Genomic DNA, 15077 nt, shown 5'->3' with positions numbered 1-15077 from the left:
GCCACCCCTACAGGTCTTTTAAATACCTCCAGGGATGGTGACTCAACCACCTCCCTGGGGAACCTCTTCCAGTGCTTGACAATCCTTTTGGTGAAGACATTTTTCCTAATAGCCAACCTAAACCTCCCGTGGTGCAACTTGAGGCCGTTTCCTCTTGTCCTGTTACCTGGGAGAAGAGACCGACGCGCGCGCACACACACCCCCCCGCCTACCACCTCCTTCCTGTCAGGCAGTTGCAGGGAGCCATGAGGTCTGCCCTGAGCCTCCTCCTCTCCAGGCTGAACACCCCCAGCTCCCTCAGCCACCCCCCTTCAGGCTGGCTCTCCAGACCCTTCCCCAGCTCCGTTGCCCATCTCTGGACACGTTCCAACACCTCCATGTCTGTCTTGTAGGGAGGACCCAGAGCTGAACATGTCTGAGGTGCGGCCTCACCAGTACAGGGGGGTGATCCCTGCCTGGTCCTGCTGGCCATACAACCTCTGATCCAAGCCAGGATGCTGTTGGCCTTCTGGGCCACCTGGGCACACTGCTGGCTCATGGTCAATTAACTCATACTCAGACCATTCCTGTAAGCACATAAAGACAGAGGGGTTGGTTTCACCTTAAGAGATAATGTCATTATCCATGCTTCTGTAAAAAAACCAAAGGGGGTTAAATGCCACCATGAATAACATGCATATTAATGTAGTAGAAAATCAGTAGGTATCAAGTTCAATTAGAGACTCTTGAGGCCCTATTCAGAGTTAATGCAAAAGATTAAAATCTGAAGTGATCAAAATGGTTTAATTACAATAATATAAGTAATGCTGTATCTCTAGTATTGTTTTTTCACTAAGACTAATGTACAAATACAGATTGTGAAGTAGGTGTCAGTACATCAGTTAGTTGCTGAATGTTGTTTGCCACCTTCTTGTATCTAAAGAACTGTCTCTCTGAGGATAGCTGCGCTTGGTAGTTTCAAGAATCTTGCTGAAACTGCACTTTGTGCTGGTATCTATAGAACAATATAACAGTACCTTGTCACTATGACAGCGAATTAAGGATATTTCAAATCAAGGTTTCAACTTGGAGGTGACTACAAAGGGAAATTTATTTTCTTCCCTTATCAACCTCTCACTTTCATAGGAAGGACAGTGAACACCTGCAGGAGCAAAAGCCGTGTCTTCTGTGCAATGCAAGTGTTCCTTAATGCTCTTGCTGCCACTCTTTAAAGCGTGGTTGCATTTGTGTCTTTGTGAGAACTGGATTTCATGTACAAATGGTAAAATTCAGATTACTTTAACTTTTGTGCTGTTCAGAACATTAATATGTTGCTAAAACTTTGTAAATGCTGTGGTATACTTGAGTAAAGCCCAGGACTCTGGGCTTTTGTGGATTCAGTTTGAGACTACTATCCATGGAGAGAGTGTGTATGTTTAGACTTTATTTTCCACCTGCCAGGACTGCTGGATAGGTGACTCTTACTTAATCTTGAAAGGCATGCATCTTTTCGTACTGCACAGTTTCTTAGTTGTTTTGATGGCTTCAGAAAGAGTTACTAAAGGATATATGTACTTTGCGTGTTCTACTTTACATTGTTTAAATGACTTGAGAATAAGGTACTCTTTCTGCAGTAATAATTGTAAAGAAAGCCTCAGTAGTCACCAAGATACCAGGCTACTTTGGTTTTACGTCTGTTTTGTAGCAATGAGGAGAAAGAGTCCGTATCCATAAATTACTCAAGTGACACTGCTATTGCCTGAGTATTTTGCTCAAGAGCTCCTCAGGTTTTTTGGTGTTAGGGAAGCTGCACAGCAACCTTGGCTAATGTGAAGTATTAAAAGCACGTTATGCGTTGTAATCAGAAAAGGAAGTTTGCTTTGATCTTGCTGGCAGTAGTGGGGAGGGGGTAGGCAGGAGGAGAAGAGAAGCCGCTACACCTTAGTCTATTAAGAAGACGTGAGATATATTTATACGATCTTCGTGTTTTCTAGATCCCTCCCCCAAATCCCTACCCAAAGGTGTCTTGTCCCTCCCATTCCGCTGCTGGAATTAGAAATCTGTGTCTTGGAAGTATGTGATGCCATTCTGTCAGTGCTGCTTGTAGACATATTTTGTAACATATTCAAAACTGATAAATTTATTCTGCATGAAAATAACTTTCAAAATTTTGTATTTTGAAATCTGCTCTGGTAAGTGATTAGGTGGTGGGCAATATTTGCTAATACTTCAGTGTATTTTTCCTACTTTCAAATGGTGTCAAACTTTAAATTACACACCGGTACACGGCTCAGTGGGGAATAATAAGCTCTTCATGGAAAACATGTCTTATCTGTCACAGAATGTAAAAAATAAATTTCTATTTTGATATCTGTAGAGATACGCACTCTCTACTTCAGGAAGCACTAAATGGCATAAGGAATGATACTCTGTTGTTGTCATTGCTCCTAGTTTCACAAAGCAGCAAGAATGGGAATAAAAAAATTCTTTGATCAGTTTTACGACTGCTGTTAAAATCATAGGGAGGCAAGTAAAGTAAATTTTGGCAGTTGAAAATAACCTAACTGGCAATGCTTCAGTTAATTCAATATATAACGGTTTTATGCACATCTATCTCTGTCTGTCAGTCTATCAGTATTCTGTATCCATTGTATGTGCTTTTAAAAGCATCATTTCAGAATGAAAGTGTCTGAGAATAATTCATAACCAGATTAAAATATCCATACTTATTAAACGTATACCCCAATGCATCTAGAACTGTTCAGAGGCACATTGATAGAGAATTTTTCATTCATTTCAGGACTGTCTTCCTTTTCTGAAGTCAGAGGGGAAAAGTAACATTGATTGCAAGAGGTTCAGAGTTATTTGTGTGGTGCTTTTTTTTTTTTAATGGCATAATCTTAAATATAGCATCTTCTCTGAATTGATTGTGTAAATAGACTGTTGCTCTGTGATTTGAATCTATGTTCAAGATTATTTTTTTCCCTCAATGTCCTGAAATAGCAGCAGCGTTCACATATTCTTTTGTTTCTTTAGGTATTAGTAAACCAATTGGTACCAATAATGTGGCAATGCTAATCATAAATGGCTTTAATATGAAGTACTTGGTTTGCTGAATCATTTATACCAGCCCCATTCACAAATTACAACATAGAAGGAGGAGATGCTGCACAGGGTTCTACTGAACATCAGTTAAAAGTAGCAAGTGCAATGTCATATCTTCTCTGAATGTCAGTTCAAGACAAGAGTTGTGCTAAATTTAAAAAATGTGTAACATATACAGACCATGTGAGGCTTTTAAGTGATTTTTTTATTATTATTTTTTCACAGAAAGAAACAATCATAACAAGAAACACTATAAAAACTTAAGTACAAAAGTTCAGTTCTTTTTAGGTATGATATAATAAAACTTGGATGACTGTTTACTGAAGTCTAGCTCTTTAATGATTTACCAAAAATTGTGAGAATTACTCAAGGTTAGCAATTAATTGCAGAGAAAAATTCATCAACTATGTATAGCAAATACTAATTTATAATCATTTCAGGATTTATTTTAGTTTTAACCGAACATAATGCAGAAGTGTATTTTAACTGTAACAAGATGATTGCTCTTGAGGAATATTCTCAGGAACCCACCCCCCAAAGGGTTGAAGAAGTTTTTAAAATGTAAACCAACAGGCATTGACATTCACCTGTTTATTTTTAATAAAACAAATACAAACAAATAAGAAGTAGGAATGTAAATTTCAAATTCTTTGATCTTGAGTTGGCTGAAGGACACTTCCAAGGGATACCAATGTCTGAATGCACCGAGCATATGTTTAATTGAACAAACCCTTCTTTCTGTTATTCATTACTCAAATTTGTGGTAATGTGTTTGTGTTAAGATTTTTACCTTGGCAATCTTATCTTCAGCCATTTCATCTGAGTCAACTGGCAGATGTTTTCATTTTGCAAATATGAACTAACCTCGTCCTCATATATGTACCTATAGCATGTCATTTTTGCTGGGAAACCAAGAAGTTAGTATTATATTCATGCTTTAGTTACCTGTCTGCTGTCATGAAAGCAGAAAAAGGAAAAAAAAAATTTAACCACCACCCCATGCATTGGAACAGCAAGCTTTCTAATAGTTACAGGGATAAATTTTGTGTACACTTCTTTTGGGTTTTTCTCCGAGGTACTGATTTACTCATGGTTTGGTTTTGGTTTTTTGTTTGGTGTTTGTTTTTGTTTTGTTTTGTTTTGCCAGTCCGTAGGCACTGAAGGAAGATCTGTAAATGAAAAGTGTAAGAAGGTTTGGACTACCAAAAAGGGACAAAATAAGATTAAATTTAAATTTCAAAGACTGCAAATTATCTGTTTAAGAGAAAATCTTTCCACCACAGAGTCCCTCCTGCAGCAGAGCTGGAACAGTTCTCTTGTGCTGGAGCAGATCCCTACAAGAAAGGGTACAATTCTGTGCCCACTCTTTTGGATAGCCAGCAGCAGGAAATTTGTCAGAGATGCTGAATGAGTGGAGGACTGAGAAGCTCCACTGACGGTGCTTTCTTTGTTGTGTGATGGGACAGGTGCAGAAGGTCCTGGGACTTCTGCAGCTCTGTGGTTGCATGAGTTGGTACGATCTGTCTCCTTGACCACCACAAGTGATTTTTCTTGTGGGTGGAACATCAGTAAGTTCCTTTTTCCTTTCAAAATATAGGGCAGACAAGTAAGAAGAATGATAACGCAAACTTACCAGTTTAAAGGAAAAAAAAAAAACCACCCTAATTGAAGCCTCATTTCCCCCTGAAACCAAAGCCTTTCAATTTCCTCCTCTTGTTTTCAATTTCCTTCTTTTTAAGTGCAACCTCACAGTGAGCCCACCTCAAATCTCATCATTGCAGCGTGCACATGCAATGTTGTGCCAGGAAGCCAGTGCCGATTTGTGAAGGAGCAGGAGGGGAGGTAGGTGGGAGCATGCGTAGAGGTAGCACCAGAGGTGGCGTGAAGAAGGTTAGGAGGAGTGGTTACGTATGACCATAGACCCATCAGTATCAATTCCAAGGTTATTCTTCGCTATCCTTTGTTCCCTCTGCACCACTACACGGCGTGTTGTGCTTAGCAGGCATCCCTTGACAACGTTCCCGAGAGCAGGGAGGGTGGAAAGGCTACACAACTCACTGAATTCTTCCCCTTTCTTGGGTGTCAGAGAGTACAGTTGTCTATCACAATCTTTTCTGCGCTGATCTCTTATGGAGTTAATGTAAATGGTTTTGTTGTTTCTGAAATAGTATTTTTTAACTTATTATCCAACTCAAAAAATTATTAAGTAGTTGCATTATTTCTTTAAAGTAAACAGCCGTATCATTTATTGGAATTTGTAGCAAATTCCTGAATATGCAAGTCCTGTGGAAGGGGTTGATGCTATTTTCCTGTGCTTAAATGATGGTTTATTATTTTATTATTATTATTTTATATAATTTATGTGAGTCTGAAGAGCTTTAGACTTCACAGTTTTCAATGGTAGTACTTAGACCTTTTGTGACTATCAGTGATGTGTATTTTCCACTAAAAAACCTGCTTTCTAGCCTATGTAAGGCTGCACAACATCTGTGAGCACTCACCACTTATTTTAACTTGAATTCTGAACATGGATAAAACAGCATTGTGGTTTGACATTTCCAAATTCAGTTTTTAGCTTGAACCACTAAATAAATGTTTTTAGTACAATCCAAGATAATACATGAAAAAAATAGGAATCCCAGATAACAGCAGATCCGTAGGTAACGGTATAGAAAAGCAATTGATAATGACTTGTTCAAATTTTTTAAATATACTTAACCACATATAACTGTTAGCATGCTGCAAAAAATAAGACTTGATATGAACTCAAGAACTGTATACATTAGAGTATATATTTACAGTAGATTAAAATTTAAATGACTGTTGTAGGTGGACGTTGCAGATGCTTCTGGTAGCACTTTTACGTTCATACATAGTAGTTTTAATTACTAAATGCCAGGTCATGTGCCAAGCTATTTTGTGTTGTGTCTTTCTTTCATTTTCACTGCCCACTTTCCACTTGCATGTAGAGAGCTCTTTTGTCCTGAAAGGCTTGCATTTAGTGTGAATTAAAAATAACATTGTTACCTAGCTGAAGTAGGAGGAAAATTGTATGGTGGACCAAGTGAAATTAATGTGATATTATTTACTATTAGAGATGAATTTTTAGTGAGCTGGACCAGTATGAGGTGATCTGACTTTGTTGTATTTCACTTTGCCTTTTTCTCAACACTTAGATTTTATGGCTTTTATATTTCTTCAAAATTACATGTTTGTGCCTTTTCTTACACACTGGGTACCAGTCTGGCTCCTGCAAAGCTTCTGAAGATACACATGGTTTTGTTTTTGGGTTGATTTGTTCTGTTTGTTTTTTTAAAACTGTATGATTTGATATTTTATTTTCATTGTCTTAAACTGAGGATATTTCTTAAATTTGTTACAGAAAATTTTTCATTCATGGTTTACTGCAACAGTGTCAGGTGCCCTTAGGTGCTTACTTATTTCCTGTCTTCAATGAGTGCCTGAGTTAGGAGCCAGAAGAATCTCAATACCTTATAAATTCATGTTGTAGCTCACACCCAACCCTTTTTACTTAATCTATTGCCATCTGCAGATTTGTTGAGCTTGATAAACCATAACGCAGTAAAGTCAATATAACAGCTGGAAAGGGGTGCTGCTTCAGAAGTGAGGATTTAAAAGACAGGCAAAAAACTTTTTATTTGATTTTACGTTCAAGGAAACAACATTGATAGTAAATGGCCACAAGTTGTTTGCACACTGTCTTGTCACATACTGACTTACATTGCCTTATTTTGAGCAAATAAGTGACGTTACAATAGCCACCATTACCTGGATTCAAGAATATTTCACTGTAAAAATTCAAATTAAAGCCTTGATTTTTCTAGCTGCATCTGAATAAATTATGCATATGTAGGAAACTCATTGTTCGCTAACTGAATTAATCCTGGGAAATTACTGCGTTTTCTTTTCATACTGAAATGTGCATTGAAATACAGCATTTGGTTTGAAACCTACTCTGACAGTGGAACAAGGAAGGCAGCTTAAGTTAAATAGCAAGTTTCAAACTGAAAAACTGTCACCTTTTTGTTTGTCCACATAGATCTGAAATTTCAGAAGCAAAAGCATGCTGTTTACACAGAGATGTCTCGTCTCAGGTTTTGTGTTAGTGTGTACTGTTGGGTATTGACCCTACCAAGTATCCTTGATAAACAGGAAACAAAAATTGTCAAAGGGACCACGGTGATCGATCTTGTTGCATATGACTTGTCAAATCATGCCACTATATTACCATTAGCAGCAGCCCATAGTAAATAACAATTACTTGTTCTTTCTGTGTTGGAAGAAGTACATTGGTGATGGTTGTGTGTAAAACTTGTAATACTGCTGGGAACAAATTGTTTACGTTTTATAAAATGCACGTATACATACAAATGTATTTGTATATCTACTCATTTCTCTATAGAATAAGTACATTAACCGTTGTTTGAGTTGTGGTTTTAACTTGCTGTGCAGGTTTCTCAGCTACTTCAGTATCTTCCCATCTGCCCCATCCATTAGACTCATATGTGATGCCTATCCCCATGGCAGTGTCAGCAGTGGAGCTGGGTCCTGGGATTGCAACACAGGGGATGATAACAGTTTAGGTCCACAGACTCTGACACTGTAGGTGTGAAGGGGCTGGGGCATGTAGCCCAAGGGCTTGCAAGGGCACCTTGTGCTGTGCTACGTCTGTGAAGTGCCAGAGTAGGGGAACAAGAACAAAGTCTGTAGGTCTCATTCACAAATCTTTTGTAAATCTGTATGCAGATGGATTTCTCTATATAAAACAAGGTTCTGTCTTCCAACAGTAATAATCTAGTTGTAATCGAATACTTGGTCATGCCCTATTCTTGGTGTGCCTGTCCCAAATTACTCTTGTATTGGTAAAAATGGAGATAACATAAAGACTGGCAGGTTGTTTGCTGTAGTACGGCAAGAGGTGAAGAAGGAAGGCACTAACCTGTGTTACTGTCTTGTGTTCCTCGCTGTGAGGGGATTTGGCCTCAAAACATATGTCTCGTGCTAGAGAGACTAACAGGAATGATGCCTCTCTGGTCTTGGGTAATACAGCTTTTTCTTGCTTGCCACAACTTTTTTTTTACTCTTTTCCTTGTTCTGGGAGTCAGTAGCTAAAGCTTGAGTTCAAACACTTCAGATTAATTTGACTTGGAAAACGTTCATTGCACTTTACACATGATCAACCTTAACTGTTTCAGCAATCAAATATATTGAACATAGGTGAGTTTTGCTTGAGCGAAAACCTTGGCCTGCTGTATTTAATGGGTGTAAAAGTTCAGCGTTGGTTGCTTGTATCTCATTACAGCTGTAGGAGGCTTTCTTCCAGCTGCAAGGGAAGTGTGATGAGCTTTTCTTATGATTGCGTATTTTTGTTAGCATATAGGTTTCCTCAATATGCTGAAAAATGTACGTCTTTATGAGTTCTGAATAGGTCTTGTTTGACAAACACGTGGAGGAGAATAAAACAATAATGGTTCACTTATAAAGACCTAATAACATTGGCTGAATACAAAATGCCTTCTATTAGGCATTCAATTAATTGAAAGTTGTGAAAAAGAAATACTTTGAGGAAGCTGTGGCTTACAAACTTGGCCACTAATTGGGCAAAGAAACTCTGTGTACAGAACGATGATGTAAAAATCATGTCTTAAGGACATCCATAGCCGCGTGTTGCAGCAAAGTAACAGTTCTGGCTTAATAGGGTTTTGATATATTTGTCGCTGTGGAAGTTCAGTTTCTAGAATGTTTGTTCATCATTGATGACTTGTGGTGGGGCCCTGAATAAATAAATATAACCTCAGAAAAAAATTGTGCTCACTGAAAGTTTCCAAGATTTTACACTGCAATAGGCTGTGGATTTTTTTTTAATGATAAGAAATTTCACTTAAATATTAACACTTTATGAAAATATGTATACTTATATAATGTTCAGAGAATTCTGGCTTGGAAATTCTCAGAATCTAGGAATTAGATTTTTATTTTTTTAAAGTTTTTTCACATGCCGCTGCTGAGCACAAGGACTTTAATTCATAGTTTGAAATAATTGAAACCTTTTAGAATATCATTATTATTTCAATATAGATAATGTCCCTTTGAGAACTCATAAAGTTGAGCTCCAAAATCTGGAGATAATCACCAGTACTTCCTCCAAGGCAAGTTATTAATTGGCAACACATTCACAAATAAACCATAAAACAGTTTCTGTAATGGAACTGTTCTTGTAGAGATTTCCCATCACTTTATTCAGTCAATTATTAAAGCATTTATGCTGAGAAATGTAATTTCAAAAGCAATCAATACAGGGTTTCCTTCTGTGTAGTGTAACCTAGGAATCACAAGCAGGAGTGCAGTAACTGTGCAAAGACGTTTCTGACAAAGTTTGTCTTGAATACAAAATTCATATAAACATGTATTAGTACTTAAAAACTTTAACTGTATTTGCTTTTTGTAACTCTGCAAAAATGCGAGATGAGATTTGCTTTAGCCAACTGACTCATCCTTTTCTTCCTAAAGCTTAAGGCTGAAAATAATATCGAAAGCGGTTGTTTTACACTGCAAGATTGACATAGACTATAAAGTCATTCCAAGTCATGAACTAACTACTAGATTTCAAGGTCAGTGGTGTTTAAAAGATTTTCAGAAATTACCCCCACCAAAATCTGTCATGTTAGAGGCATTATTTGAGCAAAGCAGTTTGGAGGCTACTTGTGAGCTTAAGCTCTTGCCAAATGAAAGGAGGGAGGAAAGGATGGCAAATGCAGTACTGTTAGCTGCAGGATTTATGACTGACACCTTTGTATAAAAGAGGGAGAGGAAGGAAAATTCCCGTGAAGGCTGAGATGCCAGTTACAGATTTTTCTGTCCTCAGCAATTTAGGTTGGGGTTTGTACCATGATGCTTCTTGAAGGGGGCAGAAGTTTGACTGTGATTACAGTTCCTCCCTACGCAAAACCACATCCCTGGCAGTGTATTGCCTTGCAGCACTGCTCGAGTAAAACGTGTCCTGGAGCTGCTTCGGGGTCAGAAAGCAAGGGCTCTGCGTCGCTCCCTGGCCTCTGTCATGTGCAGGAAGCTCAATTCAGCTTGATGGAGGTGCCGGTGCCGGGCGGTTCTCCACTGGGGCTTGCAGCACCCAGCTTGCAGCTTTCAAGAGAAGTGATGCAGGTGGGTGCCTTTTGAAGGCTGTGGCAGGTCTCTTGGCAAGAAGAGAGGATCAGTAACAGGAACTTCAAAAGGTCAGCTGCTATGGATGCCAAACTCTGAAAAGGAAGATACTTCTTTTGGGTCTGTAGTGCCATAATGCTTTAGTCTTTTGTGGGGAGCTGGAAGACCTGTACTGGGAGCTGAGCTGGGCAGGTGGCATTGAGCGCTCACTTGCAGAACCATTTCGCCTTGGCACCTGGTACTAATATAAAAAGGAAATACAACTGAACATCTGATACAGTTTAGAGATGCTGTTCTATTTATTTTTTTCTAAGCATCTTTCCTTGCCCTGACATACCTATGATAACCTTACAAAAGTGGTATTGCCACCTTTGTAATGTTAAAAAAAAGTAAAAAAAAAAAGGTGGTTTATTACATCACTATTATTAGTTATAGTTATTTATTGACCTACTTGTAGAATTTTCCTGCTTGCTAGGTGTCTCAGTCCCCATATGTGCACACTCTGAACAAACGTGGTTGTGCTTCTACCAGTACTTCTAATTTGCTCTTTTGGTTGTACTGCTCTTCCAGCATCAGTCTTGCTGGGGTTTATGTAAGCATTTTAAAGTTTATATCTCTCAAAGCTTTGTGTCTATCTCTGCTTTCATATCATATAACAGACTTCTTCAAATAATTAATTTAAATATTCAAGAGACACACACAAGGCATTTTGTACAGTTCTATGCAATGTTGCAAACATTTAAAAACAAACAAGGAAACCCTACAACACCACCTGAAGAGAGAAAATCACAGAAACGTACTGTTCATAATTTTATTATGATACATAACAAGTGAATTTTATCCAGAGAACTCATTTGCTGGTAAATCTTTGGAAGATTCTGGTGACAAGTTTACATGTATATCCTAAAGATCTTACTTTCATTTTCCTTTTAAATATGTCACTTCTAGAAAGTTTTCTGTTAAGACTTTCCATGGGATTTTTTTGATTAAAAGATTAATACTTCCAAAGCTATACAGAACTAAAGAAATAATTCTCATGCTGATCAGTGGTTAAACTTGAATGTAGGATTTGAAGGGTCGAACCAAATACAGTGAATATATTTCTTGTGTGCAACCTATCTTTTCAGTAGGTATCTAGTTGTGTAGACTAAAATTTCCAGGAAGCTGGAATGTATTTATGTTCTTTTTCTACTGTACTTCAGCCTACTCTAAGCAGTGGATGCATCTAAGTTGCTTTCAGGCAAAAAGGTTGTATTTGATTGAGTGCGTTTCTCTGCAATTTTCCCCATTGTTGTTTGAGTTCCGTCTTTATATGACTTTTTTCTTATGACCTGTTTCTGCTACTCATACCTTATTTTCTACTTGCTTTTATGTAAGAAAAAAAAAATCCCCCAAAAAGCAATTACATAACAAAAAAATGGTCCTTTAATGTTCTGTGCTTCTAATAGTGTGCCAGGAAGCTGAGTTTGTAAAAGTGGAATAATTGATTTCTTGTTGCTTGAGGACTACATGTTTCTTTATTCTCTTACGTATTTCTAAGACAAAACTGTTTTCTAAATGTAAAAATTGTTTGACTTGTCAGCATGAGAAGACTAGGCTATTATATTGGTAGAATTTTAAAAAAGTTATTACCAAAGTTAACCCACGTGTTTCAATATCCAGACCGCATGTTCCAGTGCTGAACTTTGATGTCCAACTGCACAGGGTAGTCCTGTGGGGTTTTAGAGGAACTTAGGTGTTCGTTAGGTGTTTAGTGCCTACAGCAAGGGTATGGAAGAAAATACAGCTTATAGAATTTAAAGGTAATTCTTACTGGTTGCTGGATATTACAGATTCCTGACAGGTTTATGCAGTTGATATTTTGTTATATGGGTTTTAAATAGTGCCATGACAGGTGATGGATGGTTCACAGCAGCTTCTTAATCATCATTTGAATTCACGTATCCTGCATCAATTGCAGCCACGGTGAAAAGTGGCTTTGAGTGAGTTGTGGAGCCAAACTCCACCAGAGCAGCCCCCAGGGCTTCTCTCACAGGAGCCTTCTCTGCTGCTGGGGGTCTCCCATGTCTTGCCCCTTCCTTAGCTCCTTCTCAGAGGTACCAGCGGCTGGTCACTGCTCCCTGCATTTCCTCACCAGCAGCTCAGGGAGAGTCTGCAGTCCCATGGTGGTTTAGCTAACATGCAGAAAGTCCTTTTCTTGAAGGGTTTTGGGGGATATTTTTGGTTTGGTCTGGTCCTGTCATGTGTTGTCCTCCCTACACACACACACACCCCCACCCCCTCAATTTTTCTTTTAGGAGCCCCATCAAATCACAAAAGAATATTCCACAGGGAAGAATCTTGAGTTCACAAGAGGTGGCTGACCCGGTGACGGTGGCCTTTTGGACAGTAATTTCTGTGAATCTCTCTGTCCCATAAATTAAATACCTTGGCAAAGGTGGATGATCCTCGGGAACCAATGCACTGCAATAAGCTTGTGCTGTTCTAGGGATATGTCTGCTAACAGTGGAATAAATTATGTAAAATAGGTCTCGTACCTACCGGTGAAACATCTAACAGAGTCAAGGACTGCACTTGAAATGCCTGTCTTTAAAGAAGTGTTGCTTCAAAGGGATAATGATCAAAGCATAAATACATTCCCAAAGGATGTGGAAATGTATGCATGGAGAGATTATACTCCAAATGCTAACAATGAATGTTTAGTTATTTGGTATCTGGCTGTTATATAATAATAGTTATGTATGTGAAATGTCTTAATTTCGCTGTGGCAGATTGATGGTATTCCCAGATGTTAAATATTTCAAAGCTTATCTTACATATATTCATAAACAAGATGAAAGTGTTAATTCTAATTAAAATGATGCACAGTTCAGTAGCAGCCCTAATAAAGTCCCTGTGGAACTATAAATTTCATAGCAATATATCTTCTGTGCAGAGTCCAAAATTCAGATTTCAATTTTACTGTAAACCAATCTTCAAGGAAAAACTGAGTAGTCAAGATAAAAAAGCAATGAAAAATCATATTCAAAAGTCATTTGAATATGTGCAGTATTTTACATATCAGTATCTACATGTATTGGTAATTTAGGCAAGAAGCAGGGTGGGGGAACACCTCCCAAACTTGGTAAGTATTCCAGTGTCTTGAAGTATTTATTCCACTTGGTGAATATGATCTTAAAGGCCATATTTGCCATCATATTCGCAGAATCCCAGACTGGTCAGGGTGGGAAGGGACCTCTGGGCATCATCCAGTCCACCCCCCTGCTAAAGCAGGGGCACCTGGAGCAGGTTGCACAGAGTCACGTCCAGGTGGGGTTTGAATGTCTCCAGAGAAGGAGACCCCACAGCCTCCCCGGGCAGCCTGTGCCAGGGTCTGTCACCCTCCGGGTAAAGATGTTCTTCCTCATGTTCAGATGGAGCTTCCTGGGCTGCGGTTTCTGCCCGTCGCCCCTTGCCCTGTCACTGGGCACCACTGAAAAGAGCCTGGCCCCAGCCTCCTGACACTCGCCCTTGAGATGTTTGTGGCCATTGGTAAGATCCCCCTCAGCCTTCTCTGCCCCAGGCTGAACAGCCCCAGCTCCCCCAGCCTTTCCTCATAAGGGAGATGGGCCAGTCCCCTCATCACCTCGGTAGCCCCCGCTGGCCCCTCTCCAGCAGCTCCCTGTCTCTCTCGACCCGGGGAGCCCAGCAGTGGACCCAGCACCCCAGATTCAGCCTTGGCAGGGCAGCATAGACAGGGAAGGGTCACGTCACCTCCCTTGACCTGCTGGCTGTGCTCCTCCTAATGCCCCCCAGGATCCCATTGGCCTTCTTGGCCACGTGGGCACACTGCTGGCCCACGGGCAATTTGCTGCAGTTAAAATTTTGTTTCCAAAATTTTGTTTGCAAATGTGGAATTTGCCTTTTACAATTTTGTTTGCAATTATTTTAAAGCAACATTTGAGAAACCATGATTTTCAAATGTAATGCACTTTGATACTAAACCACTGTGTTGTGGAGAAGCCTTGTACTCCATGTGTATGTTCAAGATGCTTTAACAGGGATAGCAAGAATTTAGTGTTCAATCATTGGGATATTGGAGACTGGAATAATAGTTAAAGATTCAAAAGTCTTTGTTACTCAGAATAAAATTTCCACCAGCTTTAACAGAAAATGTAAAAGAAGCTACAAAGTCGCGCCAAGTCAGGAGGCAGTAAAGGCCCTGGGGAGAGACCTAGGGGAATGCCTGAAGACATGGCTAGTTTGTAACATTTAGGATGCCAGAAAAGGCAAAACCCAGAGTAGGAGGGATATGTAAATTTTCTTTTCAAATCAGAATAAGGAATCTTTGACTCACAGTGAATGAATAATATATTTGATTACCTCTGCATGTGCTTCTCTTTGTAAACTATGCATTGTTATCATTTTATATATTTATCTCAGTTTAAAATTATACAAATAGTTACCATAATTAACAGGTCATGAGACACCATGTTAATAAGAGAATCTGAGTTTGCCAGATTTCTTTTTCAATTCTCAGTAAAAATCGGGATTCTCTTCAACTGTTCAAAGGAAAGCTCAGGACAGGAGGGGGGGGCAAAATTTAAATTGATCAGAAAGCTACTTTTTTCCTTCTACATTAGGCATTTTAAAATGCTTCCCTTGAGAAACATGAAGTATGCTTAACGACGCAAAATTTAAAATAAATAGAAAAAAAATATTATGGATTGTGACTGCAGTATAGAAAATTCAAAACTCTTTTGAGTGGCTTTTGGATATCTTGATATTGTTGGATCCTCTTTTTTTAATAATTATTTTACCACAACCATGCA

At 38.9% G+C, this 15077-nt stretch overlaps 1 protein-coding gene across 2 annotated transcripts in view; it reads left to right on the top strand.

The window, feature by feature from the left end:
- The window catches only part of EPHA6 (EPH receptor A6), a 513385-nt gene that overhangs the window by 128965 nt on the left and 369343 nt on the right, over positions 1–15077 (top strand). The window lies entirely within an intron of this gene.

This window comes from Falco cherrug, chromosome 2, assembly GCF_023634085.1.
Source record: "Falco cherrug isolate bFalChe1 chromosome 2, bFalChe1.pri, whole genome shotgun sequence".
Taxonomy (NCBI): domain Eukaryota; kingdom Metazoa; phylum Chordata; class Aves; order Falconiformes; family Falconidae; genus Falco; species Falco cherrug.
The sequence above is the reverse complement of the archived record's forward strand: the minus strand, read 5'-3'. Positions and strand labels throughout refer to the sequence as shown.